Source organism: Rhinatrema bivittatum, chromosome 3 (assembly GCF_901001135.1).
Source record: "Rhinatrema bivittatum chromosome 3, aRhiBiv1.1, whole genome shotgun sequence".
Lineage (NCBI taxonomy): Eukaryota > Metazoa > Chordata > Amphibia > Gymnophiona > Rhinatrematidae > Rhinatrema > Rhinatrema bivittatum.
Genome location: NC_042617.1, coordinates 250346991 through 250353705, shown reverse-complemented (window position 1 = coordinate 250353705; position 6715 = coordinate 250346991). Strand labels below are relative to the sequence as shown.

The window sequence follows — 6715 nt, the reverse complement described above, 5'->3', positions numbered from 1 at the left end:
TTTTCACACACAATAGCTTTCTGTAGAAATCTTCTGTACAGTGCCTAGACTTCAGAGATCGGTATCCGAATCTCTCCACGTTTTATATAAGCACATTCTTTGGACGTTTTCGAGATACAATGATAGATATTTTCTGACCAGGTAAAAAAGCTTTCATTTCTTTTTTTTCCTTTAAGTTTGTAGTTTTTTTTTTCATATTATCCATTCCTTGACTGTGTTTCACGGACTGAATTTGAAAATCCGCAGTGTGCTGGTTCTGTGTCAGCGTTTTAGAAGAAGCATTCTCAGGGGAGGGATTTCGCATTTAGGGCTCACACTGCACAGTTTCATCAGAGTGGACCTCGTGGCGCAACGGTAGCGCATCTAACTCCAGATCAGAAGGGTGCGTGTTCAAATCACGTCGGGGTCAGGTTCGGGCTCCTGTATGTTCCCCCAAACCTTAACATATCTTTCCTTTTCAAGCTCACTTTCAGGAAACTCACTTATTGTTCCTATTATATGTTCTAATAAAGAGAAAGAAACAGTGTAGCAAAAAGAGAAGACCAATTCGGAGAACCATAGTTGAATAGTGCAACTCGTATACCAGTAGTTTTTAGAAGATGGGGCTGTGCATTTCACATGCAGCTACAGCCGGACCTCGGTGCTCCTCTAGCGGGAACTGCACTGTACGCAATCTGTGGAGAAGAAAACAGCAGGCATCAGAAGAGCGAAACAAATTGATGCTAGAAGAAATAAAGGTTCCATAATTTTAAGACTAGGAGGAAAAACTTGTTAATGTATGACAAGGTGGCCGAGTGGTGAAGGTGATGGACTGCTAATCCATTGTGCTCTGCATGCATGGGTTCGAATCCCATCATTGTTGGTAGCTCATCCTTTTCATCTATATCACTTCTCACTCTTAATATCTCCTGACTCTGCTAGTTCTAACTTGCAGCACCTTGGCCAAAAATCACAGAACGTTTGACTGCAGGCTTTAACCTGTACCGAGGGTCAAGTGTGCTTGGGGCTCTGGGCAAACCATATTCCTCAAACATGTTGCTTTATTGAAATAAGCACAGATACACAAGGCACCCTATATGTCCCAACAGAGTGGTATTCAGGCAAGCTGGACAAAATGGTGAAGAACAGTAACGCACATTAGTAAACAGAATGCTTGCGCCTTTGAAGCCGAGGCCTTGGATGGCAGCTACTGCTGCAATCTTCCCATCCTAACAGCTTTTTAATTTCCTATCTTTCACTTTTCGACCATGAAATCTCCATTTCCTCCAGCTGCATTTGCGCAGTCCAAATGGCAGCTGCAAGTTTATGAAGAATTCCCATTTCATGTTAAGAGGATATCTCAGGGAATTTCCTTTATTTATGGCCCCGGGTTCATAATTCAAAACCAAGAATGTTATCTCCACCACGCAGAGATTAAGCCAGAAATATCAGGAGCAGAGCAAAGACCAGCAATACCAGGAAGAAGAGAACAGGGCCGCAGCAAACGGTAGCAAGGCATAACAGACCATGGCAGCATTGAGGAGCAGGCGGGGAAAGAGTTGAGGAGACAGAAAAAAAGGCATGGGGAAAGTGGAAGTTTGTGTTGGGTTGGAGAAGGAAGCAGAGTAGGGGAGTCTCAACTGCTCACGGGAGAGATGTCCCATTCTTGGCCATCATTTACTATGTTTCTAGCAAGATCTCCAGAGTCTACAAACAAGGATGAAATCTGCTTAAACTTATTCAATGCCTCTCTGTCTGAAAGCAGAAATGGAGTTTTTGCCTGGGTAGAAGGATGATATTTACTTTAGGTTCTGAAAAAGTTCAAACTTAGGTCAAGATTTTTAGAATGGGAAAAATTCTTTGTCACAAGCCGCAAGTTCAAATGTTAGTGAACGGCTCATTGTCAGGAAAATTTGAACTGGGACGGTTTACAAGGCAATGATGACCCATTTGGTCAATATCGTTCGTCTGCTCTTTCGAGCCATTAGCAATTAAGCAAATGGAAGGTTTTGTAGGACTCCCTGTGAGAAGAAAGATGCTTCAATTAAGCATGCTTGAGGACAATATATTCTTTTTTTCTGGGAAACGCTGAAGAAAATATTGCACCCATAATAAGAGAGATTGATGGGTTTGGGGCCCCTAAGTCTTTAAAGATCAGCTATAAAAAGTCCCAAGAACTCTGTCTAGGCTCTTTTGAAGGAGGAAAGAAGATCTCCTTTTCCATTTTCCATTGCAGATAGAGATTTAAAGTATCTGGTCAAAAAAAAAGATTTGCTGGGGAATTTTTTTATTTTTTTAAGTGTTGGGGAGAAGTGTTTGTGCTTTTAATAGTCAGCAAGGGAGACAATAAGCAGAAGATAGTGCATTTGTAAATTTGAAAAAAATAAAAATAAAAAAAAGGTACCCAGAAGCCAGAAATAAGCTGGGAGCAGTGTATACCTAAGGAAAAAGGTTCAAAGGTTCAGTTACTCACCTTGGAATGGTGATAAGGTAGTGTGGTTTGATTTGATTAGGTACCAACATTTGTTATTCATGACTGCAGTGAGTCACTCAGGCTCACTAAGTGAAGTGTTAAGGTTGTGTGAATGATTTGATTAGGTACCATCATTCGTTAATCAGCAGTGAGTCACCCAGCACCACTAACTGTAGTGTAAATCTCCAAAGGGATTGCTTGGCAATAATTTACCTTAGAAGCACAATACATATTGGAAGGGAAGAACTCAGTAACATACAATCCAGCGGGAGCACCGAGAGGAGAGCATGACCTTGCTGGTGTCTGAAAGAATCTGCAAGTTTTGCTTTGGACATTTTTTTTTTAATTATTGGGGAGAAGTAAACTATGGGTGCTAGAGCTCTGCCCTATATATCGCAGATGATACATGCTGACTGCTTAATCGGAGGTTAAAGAGCTTCTGCCTACTAGGACAGACCGAGTGGGAGATGTGGAGATCGTGCAGATCTAGTGGAGAAAAAGCCGGGCCCCTAATGTGAGCAGTTTGTTAAGCTGTACGCTCCAGAATCTGGTATGCACATCTTTGTTTATTCTGAACAGTTGTTTCACTAAACGTTTTCACACACAATAGCTTTCTGTAGAAATCTTTTGTACAGTGCCTAGACTTCAGAGATCGGTATCCGAGTCTCTCCACGTTTTATGTAAGCACATTCTCTGGAAGTTTTCGAGATACAATGATAGATATTTTCTGACCAGGTAAAAAAGCTTTCATTTCTTTTTTTTCCTTTAAGTTTGTAGTTTTTTTGTTTCATATTATCCATTCCTTGACTGTGTTTCACGGACTGAATTTGAAAATCCTGCTGATTATGCCTGGGTTCCATCCCCGGCTTCTCCACCATTACTGAATATACTGATGGTATTTCTGCTAAAGAAAAAATACCAGCTAACACCAGACACATTGAAGGCCAGACTCTGCAGGAAAAAGTTATAAACAACTTTTGCACAACAAGAAGAATCAACAAAGACACAGGATGGAGCAGGAGAAAACTGTTGATGGGTACGAAACAGGCAATCTGCTTTAAGGAATGCAAGAAAGAGAGATAAGGGGGAGACAAAACAAAACAAAGCAATAAAATTTATGGTGTGAAACCTTGCAAGCCGAAAAAAACCAGATGCTTTGCTGACTTGGCTAGTTTAAGATTTTATTAAGCAGGAGGGCTCAAAGAAAAGGTTGTTGGGGGTTTTTCCCAAAGCCAGCGCTGTGCTATACAATATAATGTAAGTATATTTTTTTAATTGTTTTTATTTTCTGTATGTATCACTCTCTGTTTGTTTATACACAGTATATGATTTACATTAAAGAATAATAAGATAAAAATTAGAATCAGAGTTGTTCTTTTAAACAATTTTAACTTTGCATTGGGTATTTTCAACAAATTGGTGGAGGAATGCGGGCATACGCATGTGTTTGCAGGAGCAACTCTGATTGTTTCTAGTGAAGAGTAGAAGATTCACGTTCTTTGGTGATACCCCAGGGCTTGGAATGATCAGCCGTGGCCCGGGAGAAATCATTATTTAAAAAGCCAAAGTCCTGTGTGAATCTTGCTAAAAGGTGCACCTGAAGAGTTAGATTCACGTTCTCAGAGGCTGAGTCCTGTGTGAATCGCGGTGATTGTTTTAGATCCACGTTCTCAGCAGAGCCTGAGTCCTGGGTGGATTGTGGTGATAGTTTTAAGAAAAAAGGCGCCAAAGGTTTTAACGCTGCAGCATTTGTTGTTTTTTGTGTATTTATTGTCTGGTTTGCTATTAGCGTGTATATATTTTTTGTGTCTATTTTGCATTTGTTACTATATCCAGTTACTAGTGCGTAGGAAATGTAGACGGGGTTCTGTTATGGCAAATGACCAAATAGGACAGTCTAGCACGCTGCATACCTTATATGTTGATAGTGCTAATGCATGCACGGCTGTCCAACATGTTATTAATTTATTTCCACACAATAAAGATTTGATAAATAAGATTAATGAAAAATGGCTGAAATATTCATTGAAAGACTCCTTTCTTTCCTGGCCCAGGGAAGGGTCATTGGAAGTAAGCCAGTTAGCTCCATTACTTAAATTCCTAAACGATAAAAAAAAGAAAGACAGTCTAAAAAAACACTTACATGTATGGAACTTGTTCTCCGTCACTGGAGATCTCTACCATGCAGATGTGGAAATAAAAGCACGAAATAAAATTATTACTGAGATTAAAAGTGAACCTCCTCCATATGTGACTACGTGTATGGTATTTAAAAAGCCAAATGTGGAGAAACATCCACCCAAACAACCAAAAGCTGCACCTGAGCCCCTGATCCCAGTCCCTGCGGGGTATGGGCCTTTGCGGGGAGCGCTCGAAGGGGCAGCAGAGAACGCCATTTACCCTAGTATAGGTGAGTTGAAACAAAGGATCAGACATTTGGAAAGTGGGGGAGCTGCGGGACATGATTTCGCCATTAAAGGGGTAGTACAATTATCTGAAGCGTCGGCTGATAGTGAATATTGTAAGGTGATTCGTTCAGTAGAATTACCGAGTAAGGAAATCGCTGACAGTAAGGGTGAAGGAGTGGTGACGCAATGGATATATAGCAGGCTATTAGAAAATAAGGAAGAAGAATTTGGTGTCCCATGGTGGGACAAGGTGGTGAAAGCATTGACAGATGCAGAGGTGGAAGAGATCCCCTGCCCTGAGAAAGGTCCACAGTCCGAGAGTGAACTTGAAGCGTTGTGTGCACTGATAGAATTACATTGTGAGAAAACACGGGATTATGACTACATGATACAGGGTTGTAAAGTTTGGCAACAGTATTTTAAAGCTTATCATAAAAAGCCCAGTTTTTGCACTAGGGGGGCAAGCCACCAGTGCCCGGTTTTCCTACGATCTGATGCTCAAAATCAGCCTGTAGCCACATATAAACCATATACTCCTACTGATGTTAGTGCAATTGTTCTAAAACTGCCCAGCATACATAAAGGAGCCCGGTTGTGGCTAGAGGCACTTGATACAAACACAGCTGGAACACAATTGGCAATAGGGGATTTTAAAGCATTATGCGCAGCCTGTGGGATTAATTTACAACAATTAGCGGTTGTAAGTGATAGACCCAGATTAACGACACACACTGCTGATGGTCTTCCCTTTCAAGGGCAAGACAGAATTGATTTAGCTAATGCTTTAAATATCCTATATCCCACAACCATTGACTTTACTGCTATTACGGCATTTAAATGGGATGTGTCCAAAGATTTCTCGGGACACTTAACTAAATGTATGGATATGTATAAGGCACAGACTGGACAGGATGCTGATATACAGCCAAATATTCCTGTGTTTCTGCATTTATTTTATGCTACTTTACCAACCAATATGCAGAATAATTTGAATACTGTGGTAGCATTATCAACTAAACCGTGGCCAGAGGTCAGAGCCACGCTTCTACACTTTTCCTCAATACACGTGAAAATGATTGGAGCTTCTAATAAAGAGCAAATAAAGATGTCCAATAAGCTCATGACATTACAGATAGCAGATTTAGAAAAGAAAAATTCTAAAGCTCAGGCAACTCAGGTTAAGGACGGCCCACAAGGCTCTAATGTCCAGGATTGTTATTTCATGCAAGGTCCACCACAGTTTATGCCTGCCAGAACGTATCAAGGGGGTTACCCCTCATATATTCCCCGTGGCAGACGGATGAGAAGGGGAAGAGGGGGCGGCAGAGGTTTCGCACGAGGGACTCTGAGTAGACCGTCTCCAGATAGAAGAGCTCATGTGCAGTGCTGGAACTGTCAGTCCTATGGTCATTATGCAGCCGAATGCAGATTTCCAGGAGCACAGGGTAACACACAACAGTCAGTGCAGGCATTCCCATCGCAGACATTGCCACCTCCGCCACCGCCCCCGGCGCCAGACCAGATGCAATCTGGCCAACAGCCCTCACAATTCCCTGTGTGGGACCAAGGTAATTACTGACAAATTGTAGGGAATGAAGGGCTTATACAGGGAGATACTGTGTTTTTACAAACCTCAGAACCATTTGTTCAATTGTTAGTAGGTCCTCAACAAATTCCAATGCAATTTTTAATTGATACGGGTGCCACTTCATATGTTATCTGTGTAAAGCCACATGCTGTGAAAAAATCCTTAGAAACCAATACGACTATTGGCTTTGATGGAAAGCCTAGTGAGAAACATTTAACTGAATTAACCCCAGTGGTTATTGAAACTACATTAGGTAAACGTGAAGCA

The 6715-nt window shown here is 41.3% G+C and overlaps 2 non-coding genes across 2 annotated transcripts; both read left to right on the top strand.

Moving 5' to 3' along the window:
* Positions 1–337: 337 nt before the first annotated feature.
* On the top strand, positions 338–409 carry TRNAW-CCA. The gene has a single exon. It is a non-coding gene; the product is annotated as a tRNA-Trp (tRNA).
* Positions 410–780: 371 nt separating this feature from the next.
* On the top strand, positions 781–862 carry TRNAS-GCU. The gene has a single exon. It is a non-coding gene; the product is annotated as a tRNA-Ser (tRNA).
* The last annotated feature ends 5853 nt before the right edge of the window (positions 863–6715 follow it).